The sequence below is a fragment of the Delphinus delphis genome, chromosome 14, assembly GCF_949987515.2.
Source record: "Delphinus delphis chromosome 14, mDelDel1.2, whole genome shotgun sequence".
Taxonomy (NCBI): domain Eukaryota; kingdom Metazoa; phylum Chordata; class Mammalia; order Artiodactyla; family Delphinidae; genus Delphinus; species Delphinus delphis.
In genome coordinates, this window is record NC_082696.1 from 60,509,295 (window position 1) to 60,531,826 (window position 22,532).

Consider the following 22,532-nt stretch of genomic DNA (forward strand, 5'->3'; position numbering starts at 1 on the left):
ATACGAACTGTCGATAGAGCTTTCATTAACTGTCATCACTTACTGTCTTGTTGGAGAGTGCTGGAGGTGGAGTTCCATGGGGATAACAAGAGTCTTTCTTTTGCTCTAACTGAAATAGAAATTACTGATCAAGTACATTGTCATTTTCCCTGCCATCCTTTTATTTCCCAATTCTTTGTCGGGTACCTAGTGAGGGTTCTGCACATTAGTCCTAAGGTCTTCCTGTACCATAGACTCTCCCTTGGGATGTCCTCCTTACCTGTGGCTTCAACCTCCCTAAATATACTGTTGACTTAAATCTCTAGCTTTAGCCTGTTCTTCATTTGCGTCCTGGACATCTCCACTTAAATGCCCCACACTTAGCTGGTCAAATAAAACTCCTCAGCAGTGAGGATTCAGTCCAAGTGTTAGGTCTTTGGGACTGCCACTGAGCAGTTTTCCAGATGTGGACATGCAGTTAAAACCATCAGAGGTAGAAAAGAGCTATCGGATTCTTCAGGTTTTAGGACTAAACTAACATGTACACAGAAGGAAGAATAACAGCAGCATTTTATAGAATGAAAAACATAAAGCCAAGGTCAGGATAAGAATTCTAGTTATTTTGTAAATTAAAAAACAAAACACATGGATTTCAAAAGGGTTTAATTAGGCATCGAACACAAGTTTTTCATTGTCACCAAAAATAGTACCACTGATTTTCTTGGAAAATAAATATATTGGGAACTATGAATATTTTCTAATTCTCCACACCAGAAATTTGTTTTTTTAATTTTAGCAAAATCAGAAAATCTATTGATTATTGGGATGATTTTTACAACATTTTTCATGCCAGTTTTTATTTACTACATTCAAATTGCATTCTCACATATTTTGCCACCTTTTATTTTAATGATGAAGTTTCCAGCCAGTGTCTTGCTGAATGTACATTATCATTAATTCTGTTTATAGCAGATCTTTACTAACAAAGAAAAGACCAAGGATTTAGAATATATGTGTCTTTTCCCAGGAAAGATGAAAATTCAGACTAGAAGTTCCCAGGGGAACATGCCAAAACTATCTGCAGGGAACACTGAATTCCCTATTTGATTAATTCCACAGAAATGTCCCTTTTTAGTGAATACAAACACACTAAAAGGATTGCTGAGAGCTTGGAAACTGGAGGAAATAGATCTAAATCCCCTGAAAGATTTAAAAATGCAAATTTTATTCACGTTTACAGTGATCAAGTGTTTATCTCTTAATAGTGAAATACGGTATATACCTTTAACTTTCATCACTTAATACGGAAAATACCATTTTCATTGTTAATATTTCTTTAGTTTTAGATGTATATAATAGCACCATGAAGCACAGCCTCTCAGGACTTAGGAACTCCCAGACTACTTCCATTTTGTGAGGCTTTTAGTATATTATAAAATGAAGAAACACCAAAGGTATCACAAAATTGGTAGAATTTCAAGTTTTTATTTTAAACAACACTCTAAATACAACATTATAATACCTGTACCTCATTTGGTGATCAGAAGTCGAAATATCTAAATAAATATTTATTTTATAATATAAATATTGATATAGAAATATATATCAGTGAATATAAATACTTGTCTAAATGTAAGTACAAGAAGATCCTGCCCCATCCCCATTCTAATCACATAATAGGCCTTGCTCCATAAAAATTCTTAACAAAATTGACCCTATCTTCTCCAGTTTTTTAAAGGAGAAAGTACATCTAATTCCATCTGTTTTTTAAAAGCGAAGTCAGGGAGTTGGGGAGGGTGAGAAGAGTCAGTTCAATATCTCAGAGCTATGTAATTTTGCATTTTATAGTTATACAGTGGGAGTAGGCATTTGGTCCAGGTCAACATGTGTTAAATGTCTACTCTGTAATAGTTGAAGTCCCTGCCCTCAAGAAGTCTGGATTCTCTTAGCTCTTACCTTGGTAATAGTGAATATAATTTGAGATAAGGAACAAACTGAACGTTTGTGCTCTTATTCTTAGTTGGGGAAAGTACACTAAGAAATTCAGTCCTCATTTTCATAAAGTCTATCGTTTAACTATGGGTATATGAATACATCTATATAGAGTTTCTTAGAGGTGTTATAACCATAAATATGATACACATTCCACTAGAACCATATAGCATTCTTAGCAACTAATAGAAAGGGGTGAGGAGCTACAGTAAAGGGAGACCTTTCTAAGAAGATTTGAAGGAAGTTAAGCTTTTGCAAGTCTGTTAGGAAGGAAGGAAGGGAAGAAGGATCTTGATTAGCAGGGAAGGAAGGGGAAAAGACAAATGGGAGAATGGCACAGGATTACATCCGAAGTTGGGAATGGTGAGTCTTGCCAACAGATTTTCACCTGGGTCCATTCAGGATAAAGGAAGACCTTGAAACTATTTAAAGCTTTTCAAAGCTATTTGGACCTTTAATAAAAGCAGTTCTAAGTGGTGTGAGGGCAGGCAACAGAGGCAAGAGTATGAATTTTTCCAACTGGGTCACATTTCACCACCTCATTCGCTCCTAAACATCATTCTGTACTTTTTTTTTTGGCCTTTGTCTCTTTTTCCCCCCCTCTTCTTTGTCCCTTACATTAATATTTTTGAATAATCAGAGAATAACTAGGGTCCTCAAGAGCAGACCAAATGGCTAGTTTTTAATCATTTTCTAACAGGTAAAACTGTAGGAAAGGGGATAGGGACTATATGATTCTCATCTCAGGAACCCCCATCTGAGGGTTAATTTAGCAAAGATATTGAAAAATGTTTGCTTTCAAAGATTTAAATTAAATCCTTGAACAGAGCTGATTTATAATTATGAGTCATAAGAAATCTTAATAGTATCCCAATTGAATAGCATTTAACTTTTCCTGGCATGAACTTTAGAAACATTAGTATCAATATCAATTAGACATTCTTGTCAAACTTTTCAAAAGGATTAGATTATATTCTTGCCAAACTTCTGTCAAAGTGATTCTGCAATTATGCAACAGTTTAAGCACAGAATTTTTATCATTGCATACTGGAGTTTTGGAAGACTGATTTAGAGGTACACCGATATATCAAAGAACCTATGAAGATAAGATAAATAGCTCAGAAGTCCAATGTCATGAATGCACTTGGCTTTCTTTTTCCAATTATCGCCCTTAGATTTTAGATTTCTACCTAAAAGCATGTGAGTTTATTGGTCCAACTTCTGTAGCTCAGAGTGCTGTTTCTTACATGTTATTTTTAAAACCAGGAATAATCTTGTGTCAAGTTATGTTATATGGTGAGTTAATGATTAGAAGTTTAATGCTGTGAGCAGTATACTCACTTATATTTTTATTATGCTGAACAGATTCCCAAAAAGTATAGTTGAGAGAATATCAAGCAGGAGAGAGGCAAGGACTTGAGGCTATGCAGGGTATCTTTAATATGCTTTGGTTTGCAAGGCATCACACACCATTCATTCATTCTGTAAACAGGTAAATATGTTTTTTTTTTTTTGCACAGTAATCTGCTAGAAGTTATGAAGGACATAAAAATAGACTAGACTCAAATCCCATCCTCAGAGAGCATATAATCCAGTAGGAAGAGTATGGACATTTTATAAATAACTAAAGAAAAGTCTGGAAGTGATAAGGAGAAATAAAAGGTTATGATAATTTAGAGCAATGGTTCTAAACACAATGCATGTTAGAATTTTTTAAATTTCCAAAGTGCACTCCTATTCGAAACCAATTAAATTGGGATTTCTGGGGGTAGAGAATAAGTATTTTTCAGCTCCCAGAAGGTTCTAATGTCCAGTGATAATTAAAAACCACCAGTTAAGAGAAGGAGGAAGGAAATTACTTTTAGCTGGGAAAAATTCCGGAACAACTTAGAGAAAATGGCATTTGAATGGATCGTGTGGTAGCTATCATGGGTTGGTTCTCCCAACCCTGGCTCTATCCTCCTCTTGGTTGGAGAGGTCAGGCAGCTAAAGACATCTCCGGGACCCTCTTACAGCTAATGTTGAGGATGCAGAATTGGTTCTGCTAACTCCAAACAGGTGTGTGTACATTGGAAGGTGGGAGTGATACGTTCCTGCTGCTGTTGCTGCTGGCAGGCTGGGTCGTAGAAATGTGAGTGGTTTCCCCCATTCAGAATGCCTGGACTCAGGTTTTCCAGGGTCCAGGGACTTGTTTTCGGGTTGTGAGAGGTAGTCGTGGTAGTGGTATCAGTGGTGGCAGCAGGTTCCTGACCTCTGGATTACAGGGCAGAATGGGTGCTGTGGTGGGCAAAGAGCAGCCTCTACCATCCGTCAAGGAATTGTTAAAAATACTAACAGTGAGTTCTAATGCTCCCGTGTGTTTCCTGAGAGCCATGTACTGTGTTAACCATTTTGTGTAGATTCTCTCTCTTAATCCTCACAAGAATCCTGTAGGATGGGTCTATTATTAATATCCCAGTTTGACAGATGAAGAAGCTTAGAGAGGCCGAGATAACTTGGCTGATAAAAATGCCAAATCCAGGATTTTATCCTACACCTGTCAGAAACTGAAGCCCAGGATCGAGCCTGTGTAAAGCTCTCCTTTCCTGAAGATGCTGAGGGAGGGCACTTGAGACTGACCAACAGAATTAGGGAAGATGTTTATACTTGAATACATGAGGCCTGCATGGAAAATAGCAAGTAATCTATTTGAAGTGGCTTGCAGGGCATGAGAAGGTACTAATTGGAGGACAAGTTTGGAAAAGTAGGCTGGGCAAGGTCACCAATGGCCTAAGTTTCAAGCTAGAGATGAACATGTGTTTTCTATAGAAAAGATATAACCACCGACGATTGAGAACAGATGAGTGAAGTGTTTTGAGCTGAGATTTGTGAAAATTAATGGAAATAGTGAGAGAAGGGATTGGAAGGTAGATATACCACAGACAGGAAATCGATAAGGAGTCTATTTTTTAATATTCCATTTAATCAACAAATATTATCCCCATGTAAAAAGAGTTGTTTTATGTATTTTGGTGGGAATATGAAGAAGAATTCTTATTGAGGAAATAATGGCCAGTCTATTAAGACTGACAAAATACATCATGTTACAAACTTAAAAAACAAAACAAAAACTATGACCCTCACCCAGACTAAAAGCACACAACCTAGGCACCTCTGGGTAAAACTACTAAAAATCAAAGACAAATAACATCTTAAAAGTAGGTTAAAAATATTACTTCCAGAGTAACAACAAATTGAGAAGTTACCTACTTCTCAACAGGAAAAGATGGAAGGTAGACAATGGAAAGATAAAATGGCTGAAAGAAAATGGGAGCCAACCTAGAAGTCTATACACAGGTAAAATATCTTCTGATAAAAAAGGTGAAGAAAAGATATTTTCAGACAGTCAGAAACTGAATATATCAATAGCACACCCATATTAAAGTAAATACCAAACAGTGTTCTTCAAGGAAAAGGACACTGAGCTCAGATCGAAGCTTAAAGATAAAGGGGTGAAAAACAACAAAAATTATAAATATGTAGGTGAATCAGAATAAATATTAACAGAACAACTTTAAGGAATTTGAACACTTAGGCAAAATGGGAAACTTCAAAGATAAGTAAAACATTAAAACGGACACAAGAAGAAATATAAAATTTTAACTGGTTGGTAACTATTAGAGAAACTGAATTTGAAATTAAAAGCCTACATATAAAGTAAAATACAAGGCCACATGGCTTCTCCAGTGGATTTTACCAAGATTTAGGAAGAAATAACACCAATATTAACAAACTATACCAAATAATTAAAAACAAGAAACATCCACTTAATTTTGAACCCATTTAAACTTTGATTACCAAAATCTAAAAAACATTATGAGAAAAATTTATAGGTCAATCATACTCATAATAATAAATTTTGCAGTAAATACAAAAAATTTTAGCACAGACAATAACTAATTGAATCCAGTGATATATGAAAAAGTTAATATCATGATAAGCTGAGTTTATCCCAGGAATGCAATTTTAGTTTAAAATTAAGAAGAGAATCACTGTATTTTACCACATTTACCAAATGAAAGAGTAAGCCATATACTTAGCAGATGCAGAAAAGACTGATAATTAAAAAAATTGCTCATTGAAGGATACTATTAATAATGAAAAGCAAGTCACAAAATGACAGATTAATAGATGATATTCGCCACGTATATAACTGACAAAGGATTAAAATGCAGAATATATAAAACATCAATAAGAATTAAAAATAAACTAATGGAAAAATGGGCAAAAGATATAAGAAAAAAAATTTTCATTTTAAAATGACAGATATTTTAAAGGAAGCGCATTCAACTCAGTATGAAATAATTTGTACTCATGGTCAGAAAAAATTAACAAGTCTGACCATATGAAATGTTGGTGAGGATAAGGAGCAACTGGAACTCACACACTGAAATAAGAATGAAAGATGAATGGATAAACCACTCTGAAAAACAATTTTTCATTATATTGTAAAGTTGAATATGTATCCTTCATATGACTCAGTAATTTCTCCCCTAAATGTGTGACTCATAAAATCTTGCAAAGGTCACCTGAAAGAATATTTGTGGCAACATAGTTTATAGTAGCCCTAGTAGCAGGAGACTCTGAATGTCTATCAGAGGGAAAATAGATACATAAGTAGATGTATGGTCATATAACATACTGCTGTATGGCAATAAAACATGAATTACAGGTGCCCTCCTTAATACAGATAAACCTCACTACTGAGTGAACTAAGTAAGTTATAAAATAGTAAATACACCATGATTGCATTTTTATAAAGTTAAAAAACAACCAAAATTGATTATTAGGAATTATGATAAATATATGGTAACATGTTATTAAACATAATAACTGTTATTAAAGCTGTTTAAAAAAGCATGATGATGATGATAAACACAAGAATTAGGATGCAATTGAAGATTATCTAACTTCTGGAGTTAGTTGGGATTAGGAAGTTGCAGAGGGTTTCAAATATGTGGAAAATATTTGATTCTTAAGCCAAATTATTTTTATACCTTGCATGTATTAGAAACATTATTTTCTGTATATGTAATGTTTTGTTTTTAATAGTTTAAAAAATGAGCGGGTGATAAATGAGTAGAAGTAGTATTGATATATATTAAACTGTTCTTTCTTTATGTTTGTCAACAGAGAAGTAATCCATATGGATGTAGTAATATCCTGAGAATATTTTTGTGTGCTAATGGTGGTCATGGAGTTTATTGTCCAAACAGCGAAGATATGGGGATAATTGTGGGCTGATTCAAAGGGTAGATTTCTCAGGGTGACCATTTCGGATGCAAAAGAGAGAAGGAGACAAAGTTTTCTCTTTCTTTCAATACTGTTACCGTGAAAGTGTGCAAAGCCAAAACATGGTTCCAATATGTATGATCTTTGTCATATTACTTTACAATAAGACACGAACTGTGTCTTACTATCGCGTCAGAGATTACAAGTTTCAAAAGTAAGAGGGCTTTTACTTTTTATGGTGAAATTGAAACATACTAGGATATAATTTGGGCCTTCTGGTTTCCAATAATGTCTCTATGTTGGTGTGGTTTTGAGGAATTTTATTTACTTGAGGGAGTTGAATTACCATATACCCTATATTCTAAGTATCAAATATAAGTTGTTACATCGATTTGATTATAGCTTTCTTTGTTCCATGTGGAGGCAGGCAGTACTATATAAAATCATCAAATTGATTATGTGTCTTGATAAGAGGATATACAGTAAACGGTATTTAAGATTACTTCTATCTCTACTACATGATTTGTAAATTTTGCTAAATGGGTGAAAATAATGCCACAATCACTAGTTTTGCACATACGTAAAAGTGCACTATTCTTCAGTTCAAAGTTTGTTGGGTTTTCTGGCTTAATTTTCATCTGGTTATTCAGAGTAGCCTCATTCAGCCTGTATAAATGCATTGCTGCTCATCTGAGAGTGCTACATGAGTATTTCAATTGCCTGTTCAGGTCTTTCATTGATTCTGTGAAGTAGATCTGTTTCTGCTTTTCTTTAGGAAAGAACTTGAAAGAATTGACATCTAAAGGGCGTAAGGAATATTAAAATGCTCTTGGGAAATGTTAGTTCAGAACGCTGACGTCTTTGAAACGTGTGTGATTGATGTACGGAACTTGGGTGAAAACGGAAAGTGGATGCAGAATCTTAATTTGAACTGTACCTAAGTGAATTTACCTGTGCTAGTTTTTCCATTTAGGATTTTAATTTGAACTCTTGCTGTGAGGGCAGATAGGGGCTGATGGCCGGTCAAGGGCACTTTGGAAGCCTCACTGATGAAAGTATATTGCTCTGTGCTCTATAAGGAGTTATAGAAACCATCTTCAGTGTGTGGTTATGCAATCCACCTAGTCTGCCAAGGCAGTGGTTTCAATCATTCTCCCCTCTCTCCCTGCCTGTACCCCCTACATATATTTACTGGGTACCATATCCTGTTGATTCCACTTCAGAAGCATTCCTTAAATCTTTGTTTAGGCCCTCCTCGTATCTCTGATGGACCATAGTGGCTTACATCGAACTGAAGATATTATTAAAAGTTTCTCCCTCTACTGAGTGGAACCAAGCACATTTCTACTCTATGAATTTTGCTCTCTAAATAAGCTCAATTTCCCTGGGAGTTCCAGAACATCTTCCACAGTACTCAAGAAAAATCTGACTCATGATCATCTCCCTTCCTTGGAGAAAAACCTCCAACAGCTCTTCTTTGACTATAAAATAAAGTCCATTACTTAGCATAGAGACCCTTTGCTACTTTGTCTACTTTTCTCACTGTCTCTTCATCCCTTTCCTAACCCTGTACCATCTGATACACACACACCGCACTATGCTTTAGCCACTTCTCATGACTCCCTATTCTTCAAATATACTGTGTCTTTTTACACCTTTGAGCCTTCACATGTGACCTTTTTTCTATCTCTAATGACTTTCTTCTTGTCACCACACCCCCCTCCCCCTTGACCACCTACTTCTCGGTCAAGGTCCAGCTAAAAATCTTTCTCTCTGCAGATCTCTCTGGACACAAGCTGCTCCCATTAGTTCATACATATGTCTCTTTTTCTTTTGCCACATTTGGTAACAGTTATTTTGTACTGTGTGTGTCTCTCTCACTTCAACACACAGTTGACAGTTTGGGTGGACTTAAATGAGATATATGAAAAAAATATATCCTCCAAAGTCTGTGTAAACTAGGCCAGACAAAATAAGTATATGTTGTACAGTGGGAAAATTTAGATTCACAGATTTAAAAATATCATGGAGTTGGAATAACTAGTAAAGTTCTACTCTTAGTTTTTTCCTTTGTTTCTTTTCCTGGTTCTGAGGGTGGAGTTGAACAGACCTGTGTGTACTTCCGTATCTGTTTTCTGCTTATAACCCAAGACATAACATACTGAGAAAAATATTGGGCTGGAAAGGAGAGGCTATAGATTTTTGCACTAGTTGCTTAAGCACGAGCATGGAAACTACTGCTATGGAAACCGTTTAATCTTTCTGGCACTTGCTTTCCTTAACTATGAAATGAGAACATTATTAGCTGCTTATGATCCCACCCACAGATCAAGCGAGATTAGAATGGAAAAGTCATGAGTGAGTTGGCTGTAGGTGTACTTGACTTGACGGAAAGTGTAATTATAAGTGTAGTTCTTATTTTGAAGAAGGAGGCTATTTTCTAGACCCCTCAAACACTACTTTTGAAAACTAAACAATTTTAAAAATAACTAAAGCCATAACTTCAGGCCATCAATCAAAAATAACGTAAAACAAGCATCATAGAATTGTGGTGGAATGCTTGATATTAGTCTCTAGGGACATATTCACAAGCCCAGTTTGTTGGAAGCTGAATGTCTTGTGTAGAGAGGGCAAATGAGAATTCTCCTGAGACCTGATGGCACTGGTCGCCCATGAAACAGAACAGCTGACGAGAGCTTTCCATCTGGTTAATTTGTTCTGTGGATACTAACAAAGGAAAAATGTGCTTTGCATGATTTTCTTGGAGGGATTACGTTCAGAATCATGTAATTATGGCAGTGATTACTGAAACAGGTACACTGTAGTTCCTGGTAATACATAAGTGTAACCACATTTTATCAAACATTATATTCTTTACAAAATAAAAAAGTAGGACTCTCGTATAGGTTTAATACCATCTTTGATTTTTTTCCTTACTGAGATATAAGAAAAATTTTAAGACATAAAGAATACCACCTTTTAAGGTGCAACTGGATTATCTAGATCTCTGTCTATCCAGATACCAACTTCCTGCTTTTAAACCCATCACTAGACTTGCCTCAATTTTTATCCCAAAGGAACCACTATCATTTCAATAGATATAAGCTGTCATTCCTTCTACTCCCCATAGCCTTGCTATTATTTCTGTAAAAGGTGTTCTGGAAGAGCAAATACAGTTCCTAGGTTGCCTCAGGATCTCCTCAAAGTCTTGAGTTCTCATGTAGTGCTGGGGTTTGGTATATACAAGGACTGAACTAAAAGGTGTGATTTCTCTAAATGTATTTAGCACATGGTAGGGACAGGATGTTTCCTGCATGTGACTCCCCCAAATCAACCTCATTTTCTGGAGATGGATTCTAATCTAAATATCACTGCAGATCTAATATAAGTATCAGAGAGTATTCCCTCCACCCATCTCTAAGCTTTTTGAAAAATTCAACAAGTACTCTATGGAATACTAAATGTAGTAGTTGTGTCAGTTTTTTTGTTCTGTTTTGTTTTGCTTTGTTTCATTGGTTTTCCTTTCTATTTGAAGATCACCTTCATCATGCTCATTAACTACTATCAGTATCTGAGCCCTAGTAGCTGTTTTCTCAGCAGTGGGAAGGGAGCTCATTGATTCATCTATTTAACACTGTTTCTACCTCCTTCCTCTTGCATCTGTTGACAAATGCAAGCATATTTAGCAAGAAGTGTGATCTGCCATTGTAGAAACTAAGTCTCCTGTGGAAGGACTGAATCTCTAACACATGCTAGTCATATGAATCACCCCCACAGGGCCAGGTATTTGAGTTCACAAGATCACATGAAAACTTCGCTATGGTCTAGTGGAATGTACTTCATCAGACAGGAAATGCAATATCTTTTGTACCGTTTATTCCTTCAGTTTTTGAGTTCAATGTCATGTGTTATAAAGACATTGTGACTGGATCACTGTAAAACCAAGACAGCTATTTTATTTTCCTGGGTGGTTTTTTTGTTTGTTTGCTTTTTTGGCCGCGTTGGGTCTTCATTGCTGCACACAGGCTTTCTCTAGTTGTGGCGAGCAGGGGCTACTCTTGCTTGTGGTGCGCAGGCTTCTCATCGCAGTGGCTTCTCTTGTTGAGGAACATGGGCTCTAGGCGCGTGGGCTTCAGTAGTTGCAGCACGTGGGCTCAGTAGTTGTGGCTTGCAGGCTCTAGAGCACAGGCTCAGTAGTTGTGGCACACGGGCTTAGTTGCTCCATGGCATGTGGGATCCTCCCAGACCCGGGATTGAACCCGTGTCCCCTGCATTGGCAGGCGGACTCCCAACCACTGTGCCACCAGGGAAGTCCCTTCCTGGGTATTTTAAAATAAACTCTAATTTCCTTCCAAAAGGAGTGATGAGAAAACTCTGTCTTTAATTAATTCACCTTAAGAAGATGGCAAACATATTCAATTTACACAGTGCCTGAGAGCAGATTAGGGTAATAACCATGGACCCAGGAGTTTAGAGGAGCTGAGCCAAGTGCTGCAATCCCCACAGGTGTCGATGTATCTTAAACCCATGTCATCTTGAAAACCTAAAAGGACGTGCTCCTTAGAACATAGAAGAACCAAGCAAAACATACTTTCCATGATTTTCTTTCCAGTAAATGTTTTTAAATATGAGAAATAAACCATTTCTATTCTGATGAAAGATAGTGTTAGAAACTGTCCAATGAAATGAAGAGTGTGCTTTATTTGGAAGGTGGCCAATATAAAATGATAGATGTATTCTTTATCTAATAGAGCCTATAAAGTAGTTTTCTAAATCGAAAAATGGCTTAAGAATGACAACGCCAGTTAAGCGAATTGGGAAGAATGTCCAGTCGTTGAACTAAGAGCACGAAATAAGATTTCATAATCAATCACTTAATTCTCTCCTGAGAATGAGACAAGTCTGGCTATATAATATATTGGCTTTCATGTATCCTGGCATTAATGCGTATTATAGATTATGTTGGTTTATGACCTTCTTCAACTTCATAAAACACAATGATGAAAGAAGAACTCATTTCTGGGCCTTCCGAAACAGAGTCTGTCAAAAAGTTCTAAAGCTGCAGACGTTTTTGAATTTTAGGGTATATGAGCTTGTATTATAAGGTATATATAAAGTATATGAGTTACATTTATGAGTTGTATTATGGTATGTTCAATGAAGGCCCTTTGTGTTTCTCTTAGATAATTCTTATATTCTAACTTGTATTATAAATTTTGGAAGGGGGGTTGTTGTATTCCTTATGACCATAATATAAGCTCACTGAGAGCACCGTATCTTACTCATTTCTATACTCCAAATGGAGCCTGGAAGTGCCCCCACACTTACTGGGTGATCTTTTAAAATGTTGCAGAGAAAACTTACGGTAATTTTTAAAGGATTTCTACTTTATTGAAAGTGGTGATGGCTAAAGACCAAGAAAATAAGCTGAAGCACCTCCAGTTTTGAATTTTCTGTTGGGAGGCATCATTATGATTCCCTAGTGACTAAGCATGCTAGGTAAACATTCTTCTCTTGATTTATAGGGACAAGGCACCAGATACTCTTTTCCTCTGAACTTGAGGATAACAAATGTCTTATGTCTTTCAAGTCTACCAGCAGTTTAATAAGTGGATACAGGTGTGGTGTAGATGTCTCTTTGGAACTTTTTATTCTGTTTTCAACAGTAGTCACTGCAGCCTTTAGACTCCTATGAGCCTGTAGCAGGAGCTCTCCCTAGCCCTTCACTGCCCAGGGATGGGGGTGGCAATCCCAGCAGCCTGCCTCTGAGGGCTGGCCATAAGGCGTAAGTGCCCCTTGTCATATGCATACAATTTCCAATCATTCTCCAAATTCTTAACTCTCAGTTGATCATTTTCATGATTTTTGTGGGGACAGGTCATAGTAACAGTTTATAAAACTACTCCATTATCAGCATCTCATTTGGCATTTTGACAGCATCTAAATACGTGTGTGGCAGAAAACATGACATTTATATTCTGCCTTATAAGGTAGAATGTTGTAAATCATACCCATAGATGGTGATTTAGAGCAAAGTAGATAATACATATCAAAATACCTTAAAACAATTATGAGTTATGCAAAAATAAACCTTGCTGAGAATATATAGGAATTAAAGTAATGGTAGACAGAAAATTTTAAGACTATATATAATTTGTTACCCTAATAACGGTGTAACATTTGGTACTGATCAAAACCAAACTTACCTTCTCATTAACCGACATTTAACTTAAAAATACCTAGTCATTCTTGAAGAAACCACAAAAACAGTGATGAAGAGACAGGGAAGGTAGTGAGATTTACTTTCCAGTTGTATATAGCCTTTTGTACCCTTTGAATTTTGTACCAAATGGCCTATTTTAAAAATTAAATGAAATCCTAACACAAATCAAAAGGCTAAATAAACTTATTTCCCTTTGAGTCACTTGTTCTTGACTATAGAACATAAGAACTAAAAAAGATAGATCAGTTTTAGCTCCTCATTTTACAGGGATAGAAACTAAATTCCAAAGAGGATATTTATAGAGCTAGTATTTCTTTCTAGAAAAATTAGGAAAAATGGAATATACCTTCCAAATTAATTTTTGTAAATACTTAAAAGGAAATACCCACAGTACTAATCAAAGTGAATTTTAACAAGCTGCTTTTCTGGCTGTTTAGAGCCAAACAGCCACTCCCCTCCCATTTTATAAATAGATGCTGACCCAGAGTCTTTAAATGACTGTCTTTAAATCACACTACTTTCAGTGACCTATTCCTGGTCCAAGCTCTTTAGCATTTCAGACCTTTCAAAATCTGGCATCTGCCTTGGCCTGGTTCTATCAGTTTTAAACCCAACAATATCAAACAGCTCTCTGAACACAGTGAACGTTACTTCTGTAGGTTTCACAAAGAGCTCTTGAGTGCCAAAACAGTGCTTGGCAGTGAAGGTAAACCAGGTCTCTCCCTGTGAAAAGCCTCCACTCTGGCATGGGAGACAGGCTCACAAATAATTACTCTACCCCATCAGTCTTACCAGATCAGGGCCCTGGCTCTCCATACTTCAGCACACACTGTGCACTGTAGCCCTAGCTAATCGTCTTTCCTGCTCAACAGTAAGCTTCAGGCGGGACAAATGCTATATTACCCCCAAACTAACTGGTGTTTAGCATATTATCAGCATGTGCTGGGCACTCACTAAACATTGTGGATGAGAGGGAGTGGGGGGAGAAAGAAGAGAGGGCAGCTGGAAATGCTTGGACATAGGCACAGGGTGCCCTGGAAATTTCAGGAACTTTCTAGAAAATGTCAGGTAACACTTCTAGAACTGTAGCTTGAAGATGGAATAAAAGCTAGTCTCTAAGAAAAGGTGGGGAAGAGCAGTGGGGAATCCACACAGTTGTGGATGTGGGGAAGCAGCCCACTGGGAGTGTGGACCAGGCAGAGAGCATTGCTAGACCTGCTTGAGGGACCACACCTGGAGGGTGGCATTTTATCCATACCTGGATAGGCAAAAGGTCACTTACAAAATGAGATACTTTTACATGTCAGAGCTTTAAAGACTCAACTACACATTGCTATGAATATATATTTGCCCACTCTTCTCTTCTTGGCCACCTGAAGACCATACCCTTAAACACAGGTCTGGGATGTATGCTGTCAACTAGAAATCTCTCTTACTTGGCATTTTAACAGTTTACATTGATGACTTAAATTTATACTAAACTAAAATTAAACTTGCATTTATACAAAAAAGCAGGAATAGTTTTTTGAATTAAAAATCATATAAGAGAACCTCTCATTTCCCTCATGTTTCTATACTGGTCATTTAAAGGAATTTCTCTCTTTTGAAAGTGTTGGGGGTAAAATGTTGGTCCCTTGGCTCACTGATTCTGTTCTACCTTGGGAGCGACTTAATTGAGAAGCAACTGGGCAAAGGGGTCTGCTCAAGTGCCACTCACTTCCCTTCCCCTCCTTCCAGTGGGATTTGCCAGTGCACAGGCCTAAACTCTGCCCTCCTTCCTGGAGGGAGCCCACTATAGCTGCCCAGCCTCATGAGGGGGCACTGGGTTAGAGTTCTCTACCCCACTGCAAATAAGTTCAATTCAGGATGGGAGGGGCAGTCTCAGGGAAAAGCTTTGTTTTCCAACCCAGCCTTAACAATAATAACATTGATAATAAATGGATTCATACATGACACGTGTGTCTATTTCACAATTGTCTTAGAACTCTGAAAGAAGAGGCTCATGATTAAGTGGGACTTTCAAATCCACACATATATTACAATAAAGGTGGCTTTATTCCTAAGTCCTTTTGCTGTACTGCATGCGTATATGTATGTGGCAGGAGGGAAGAAAAGAGAGAATAATATATATACCAGTTTTTATTAACCAGGATGGTAAATTAGGATTCTCTAATTAAGCTAGGTTTGTAGTTTAAAACTTAACAGAAACAAAATGAAGAAATGAATAGCATTATTTCTAAGTTCTTGGCTCAGTCAAAAACCAAACAAAATAATAAATATTCTAATTACCTTAACCAATAATTCTGTTTTAAATGTGTTTGGTAATTTAACTTGTTATCTAGTTCCTCTTTAGGTTACAGTTCATAAGATTTTTTGATTTTGAGTATCAGTTTTTCAGGTGGAATTCTGATAATGGCATATATTTATTTTTATTAATCAATTTTTCAGATCATTTGGTGCCTAAGTGAAAAATATCATAAGTGAAGTACCAATAGGATTCTAATAATAATTTATGGTTTACAAAGTGCTTTCATGTATATTATCTAGAACAGTCATTCTTAAACATTTTTAGGTTAAGAATTTTTTAGCACCTAATGAAAGCTATTTACCTCTTCTTAAAAATATATTCATATTCCTGCGTTCACAGAACTTTCTCAGACCTGATGAAGCCAGGGTTCTTGGAACCAGGCTGTAGAGTGGAGGTTGCCAACTACATCCCAAGAACCAAAATCTAGTCACAACCTGTGTTTGCATGGCTTGAGACCTAAACATAGCTTTTACTTTTTTAAGTGATCAAAAAAAAAATCAAAAGAAGGATAAATTTTTTTTGACATCTGAAATTATATGACATTCAAGTTTCAGTATCTATAAAGTTTTACTGGAACACATCCTCAGTCCATGGCTACTTTTGAACTATTATGGCAGAGTTGCTTAGTTTTGAAACCTAAAATATTTCCTGTCTGACTCTACAGAAAACATAAAATACATTTTGTGTTTTTTAGTCATATTTTGTTGCATGTTTGTTAAATTACACTTAACTAGGGTTTGAAAAGGACTTCTGCACACTGCTTAAAAGCATCTAAAATTATTTACTAAATGACTTCAAAAATAATACTAGAAATCATTAACATGGTGTTTGGAAAAGTACTTAATGACGTGGCAAAATGCTCCTGATATTGCTTTAAGTGAAAAAAAAAAGTAGGAATTAAATAATCAGTGTGATCTCAACCACATAAATACGTTTGAAGAGTAGGAGACAAGATTAGAAGAAAATATGCTTGATTAAAGTTATAGATTTTTAAAAAAGATTTTTACTGTTCATTACTTTCTAAATTGTACAATGCATAATGTATCGCTTTGAAAACAAGGAAAAGTATTGAACAAAATTCGAGTGCATTCAGTTTAAAAAAAAAACTCAAAGATTAGAATCTTCTGTAATAGTATAACTGCAGAAATTTTCAAGGGAACAAATTAATAGAATGAATGTAATTACAAGACCAGAAATCATTTTTAAATCTTACTTCCTTTAGGTGGCATGAAAGCTTGGTGTCAGATGCTTTTTTTTTTTTTTTCCTGCATGCAAATTATACCCATGAATCTGTTAAAGAAGTGCTGAATTTTATGGGAAGAAAAAATTTTACGTAACATCAAAGCATTTTTCTATACTGAGAAGCCTTTGGTCAAACTTTATGATAGGCATCTCCTTGTTCACCCATGAAATTGTCATCACAGTGCAAGGATTCATGATATAAGCAAAATTGAACAGCTTGACCAGTGTTTCTGTAGATACTATACTGACTTGATCTACTTGGTGAATGAATGAGTGAATACATGAATGAATGAATTACCTGTATGTATGACTTTTTGACCCTGTAAAAAAAATGATAAATAGTTTGATACCTTGACCAGGACAACTATTAATAGTCTTTTTAAAAGTATTAGGAATTACATGATTATGATATTTTACTTAAAAGGTCTTATGAACAGTAAGGATCATTAAATATAAAGTATCGTTAAAAAGGACAGAATCAAGCTGGAAGACAAGAACCCCAGAAGCCCATTTCCCCACCATCTTCAGCGTGTACTATCATTAAAATTAAATTGAAAATAAAACCCAAAGCGTATTCTTAAAGAGGGGAGAATCTGATACATCAAAATGATCTACTGAAAAATAAAACTCAGGGTCCATTGATGATACTGCTCTGGCAAAATGAATAAGCAAAGGAAAATCTCAAAGCTTTGCCAACAATCAAGTAAGATGGGTTTAAGGTCCAGTAGCAACAGAATTGTATGAGCAGAATTTGAGAAGAGATAAAAGCAAAAATGACTACTGATAGCATTACTCTAAAACAGAATTCTACAAAATGGGTGTTTTTATTCCATCTTTAAAGTAGTGAGGCAAACTGATGTGCCCGAGTTCACAGAAGACTCAACATGGACCAGACTTCAAAGCTTGGACTCTCTTCTCTGTCATTCTTGCACTGACTTTCTAGCCTTGCATATTTATTTAATGAATTAAAAAAATTTTTTCCTTTCCGGTGGGTTAACAGTCCAACCCAGAGGCAGCAGTTGGAGAGAAGCTCATTCTATTATATCCAATATTTCCCTTTACTCCAACCAGATCTTAAATCTTTCTGTTCCCTGACTCCATGTCTCATTTTATGGGGCTTTAGAAATGTGTATATAAAATGCATTGATTCTTACTGATCATCTGAAGCCTGCAACAGTGTGTGGGATGCTAGAAATTCAGCGGTAATTGCCACAGTCCCTTCTCTAAAAGAGCATACGGTCCTGTAGGAGATACAGATAAATAAATGAGTTTACAATGTGAGCCCAAGAGGGCACATTGGTAGTATGAGGATATGCAGAAGTGGCACCAAACAGATTTGGGTGGAGGATGGTCTATAAGTTCTTTCCAGAGAAGGGAGCACTTGAGGGTGACTAGGGTGAGTTAGGTCTGTATGCAGAGAGCTCTTCTTTGGGTATATAAATTGAGGGAGAGGTGGGGTTCATCTCTAGTTTCTGGCTTGAGCAACTAGTTGTTGCCCATGGAGGCCTGGCAGAAGAGAGGCATTTGCTCAGTTCTTATTCTGCTGAAGGTCATTTGGTATGACTGAGCAGGAGAGAGAGAGAGGGGGCGAGGGCGAGGGTGTGTGTGCGTGCACGCGTGTGCGCACGCGCATGCACCTTTGTGCGCATATCAGTGCCGTAGTAAAAACTGTTTGGGAGAAGAATGTAGAGGCTAAATTATTCAGGGTTTTAACTAGTAATAATAACAACTTGCACTTAACACTTTTTCTATGCCAGACACTGTTGTAATTTTAATATAACACATTGATTCCTCATTTCAAACCTAAGAAACCTAAGAAAAAGTTATACCATCATGATCTCCATTTCATATACAAGGAAAATGACAGACACAGAGGCTGACTCCTCTAAGTTCCCAGATCTAGTGAGTAATACAGCTGAGACTTGAGCTCCAGCCAATCTAGCATGAAAAGTGTGCTCCATGAACCAGTATTATCAGCATCACCTGGGCGCTTGTTAGAAATGCAAAAACTCAGGCACTAATCCAGACCTACACAACCAGAATCTACATTTTAACAAAGACCCAGAGGTGGTTCCTGAGCACTTTAAAGTTTGGGGACATCTGCTATAACCCACTAAACGCTACTGCTTCTCTTTACTTTGGGAAGGAATCTGGACATTATCCTAAGGCCAGTGGAAAGTCAGGAAAAGGTTTGAAGTAAGAGATGGACAAAATCAAATCTGGTTTTAGACCAGTAGTTTCAGTGGCTTCAGTGTGGAGAATGCAGCAGAAGCGGGCAATTCTGGAGGCACGGAGACCCATGAAAGGGCCACTGTTCACCAAGTGAAAGAAGATGGCAGTGACAAAGGAGAGAAGCTGGTGAATGTATGAGGTGGCATGGACAGAATTTGGAGATTTTTGCGTATACAAGTTGAGGGAGAGGTGGAGTTAGTTCACCTCCAGTTTCTGGCTTGTATCTTGATGTCATTTTCTGTATGAGAACACTTGGGGGAAGTAGGGTGGAAAGTAGGAGAGGGGAATGATTAATTTACTTTTAGATTAAAATGAGATTTGAGAGGACTGTGGGAAAGCCAAGTAGAGCTGTTCAGCCAGGTCCAAAGAGAGAGGGCAGGGAAACCACATACGTTACTTGAACATTTTGAAATTCTGTGTCAAAAAGTTTACCTGGCTTGCCCTTCAGGCCCCTTCCCTTCCCGCATTGTATTCACTGGGGTCCAAGCCTGCTCTGGGCAGTCCTGTATTCAGCAGATAATTAGACATACAGGTTTGTAGCTCAGAAAAGATATCTTAGCTGGATGTAAAGATTTTGGACTCAGTCATGTAGAATAGATTGTAATTGAAGCAGTGACATTTAGCTCAGAAAGAGAAAGGGAATCTAGGATGTGTAGGGAAGAGGAAGGGGGAATCTGTGAAACAGATTGAGAATAGTGGTCGTAGAGGCGGGAGGAAAACCAGGAGTTGGATACCATGGAATCCCTGTGTAAAGAGTGTTTCCAGATGGGGAAAGTGGAGAATAAGGTAAAATGCTTCTGAGATACTAAGAAGATAATGAGAAATGTCTGCTGGATTTAGCAGTACACTAGTGATCAGTCACCTCAGTGAGAGGCAGGGGAAACGGATAAGGACCAAAGCCAGACTGCAGTTGATTGAGAAGTGGGAGCTAAGAAAGTGGAGACTCTTCACAAGGTGTAGACAACACTTTCACGAGATTGAGCTATGAAGCCGAAGAGTGAGGTAAGTGGAGGAGCTCAGTAATGAAGGAGAAGCTTTTCAAGATGGGGAATTTGAACATGTTTCAATGTTGATAGGAGGAGCCAATAAAGAAGGAAAGAATGAAGATTGTGATCCCTGAAGCAGAGGGTATGAGATAACGGGCACTAGTTTAGATCTTCCCTTTCATGTTCCAATCTACCAATAGGCCGGTATGGGGATTGGGGAGAATGGCCAGAGAAACAGGAAGGTCCCACTGCAGTCACCTCTTCCATATTCTGGGGTCTCTAGAGGCTTAATCCTATCACCCTTCCATTCTAAGCCTTACTCTCCACGAAAGGAACTGTTCTGATACTTGAACCTTCTACTTTTATTTCAGTGGACACATTGCCCAGAACAAGTATGGCTACGAATTAACTATGTATCTGCTTTGAAAATTAACCCTTAAATGTCATCTTCAGCTAAAATCCTTACCTTAACCTTACCTGTCCTCAGGTGAGGACAGTTGAGAGAGACAGTTTAGACATACTTCCACCGTAAGCCTTTTAAAGATTTGGTAAACCCACCAACCCCAGGGTTTGTCTGGAGCTGAAGTCTGTGATTTCATGGAGAATAGTGGTTCATAATCAGGACCCCTCAAGAATACTCAAGGACAGGTTTCAAGAGTCTATCAACTCCAGAAATGTCAAGGAAAAATCCATTTACAATGGGCTTTTTTTTTTTTTTTTAATGGGAAGAGGGTCCATTGATTCTCTCAGATTCTTAAGGGAATCTGTGATCCCAAAGTGGTCTAACGTGGAGATAGATAATGCTCAAGCTGATCGTTTTGGAGGGACTCAAGGTGTTACGGCAGGAAGGAGTCTTCTACCTCCTCCTTCCCCTCCTTTTCACAGCTCCTTCCAGGGTACCATAAGGTAACCAAGAAAAATGATGACAATGAGAGAGGAAAAAGGTAATTACAAGAACATGGAAATGTACGGTTGTTTAGCTGACATCTGATTCAGAACTTTCCATGTGAACCCAAGTATTTGGTTTTCAATTCTAAAGAGATCATGTTTCCTAGATTGAAAATGTGAAAAAACAAATCAAAGCTTCTCCAACATGTTCTAGATAAAATTTTATTTTTAATATTATAGTAGAAAGTTACCAGGCTTGCTTAAGGAACCCAAATTAATCCAGCTTTACTCAGAATGTTGTTGGCAAGTATAATAAAAATAAGAGGTAGACTTGTCCCTGAGGTAATGTTACATTAAAGCACAAATCTGCTGCTCTTGTTTAGGTAGAACAGCCCCAGGATTGGCAACTAATGATAACACATGGGAATAAATAGAACAGGTATCGAAAACAGACATCAGAGTTTACCTTCCCCACCAAGCAATTTGGATTATGGCTTTAGGCACATATCATAAATATGTTAAGAAATATCTTGTGTGATACATACATTTGCAATATTTGTGTTAAATTTTAATCCATATACGTTACTAATAAACATGCTGGAATTTATACACGATAGTATTGTGAATGTGAAATGAGGGCTAAAATGGCTTGAGGAATTTCTTACATTTTATTTATAAGAGTTACACATTTTATTAATGATTGTTGTTAGTTCCTACATTTGCAAAACAAAAATTGACAAACTGAGGAGTTACATTTGGTTTTCGAATGCATGACAGACACCAAAAAGGGTCTGATTAAAATAGTGAGGGAAAAAGCATAAACACATATGGGAAGCATACTTTTGCTTATGTAACACTATCCCAGTTTCAAGAAGCAATGCTTTAGATTCATTCAGTGTATTACATATCTGTGTGGGTCAGAAACACAGACATTTTAATTCAATCTTAGAAAGCCTAAGATTAGGAATTGTCTTTATGCCTGCTTGTGAAAAATAGGCAGATTTGTTTTGTTTTTTTTAATAGCAGGAATCTCACTGACTCACTTAAAATCTGTAAATAACTTTAAATTGTGCTCTGGATATGTAAATCCAGCCATAAAATATCCTTAGTGATAAAGTCAGTCATCCAAATAAATTAAGCCAAATAAAACTCCAGTATGGAGTCATTCCTTTTTTATGAATACAATGAAGTTATACCTCCAATTATAAAGACAATTTTCAGAACTAAGGAGGCAACTCAAAAGTTATCTGGCTACAATGTTGCCTTAATACGCATGGCACGGAAATGAGAAATCTGAAAAGCTCAGCATATAAAATTTGATAACTGTTGACTCAAATGTTTAAAAAGTTTCTAAGAAACTTCTAGATATACACTTACTTGCTAAGTAAAAACAAATCACTACAAAGTTTCT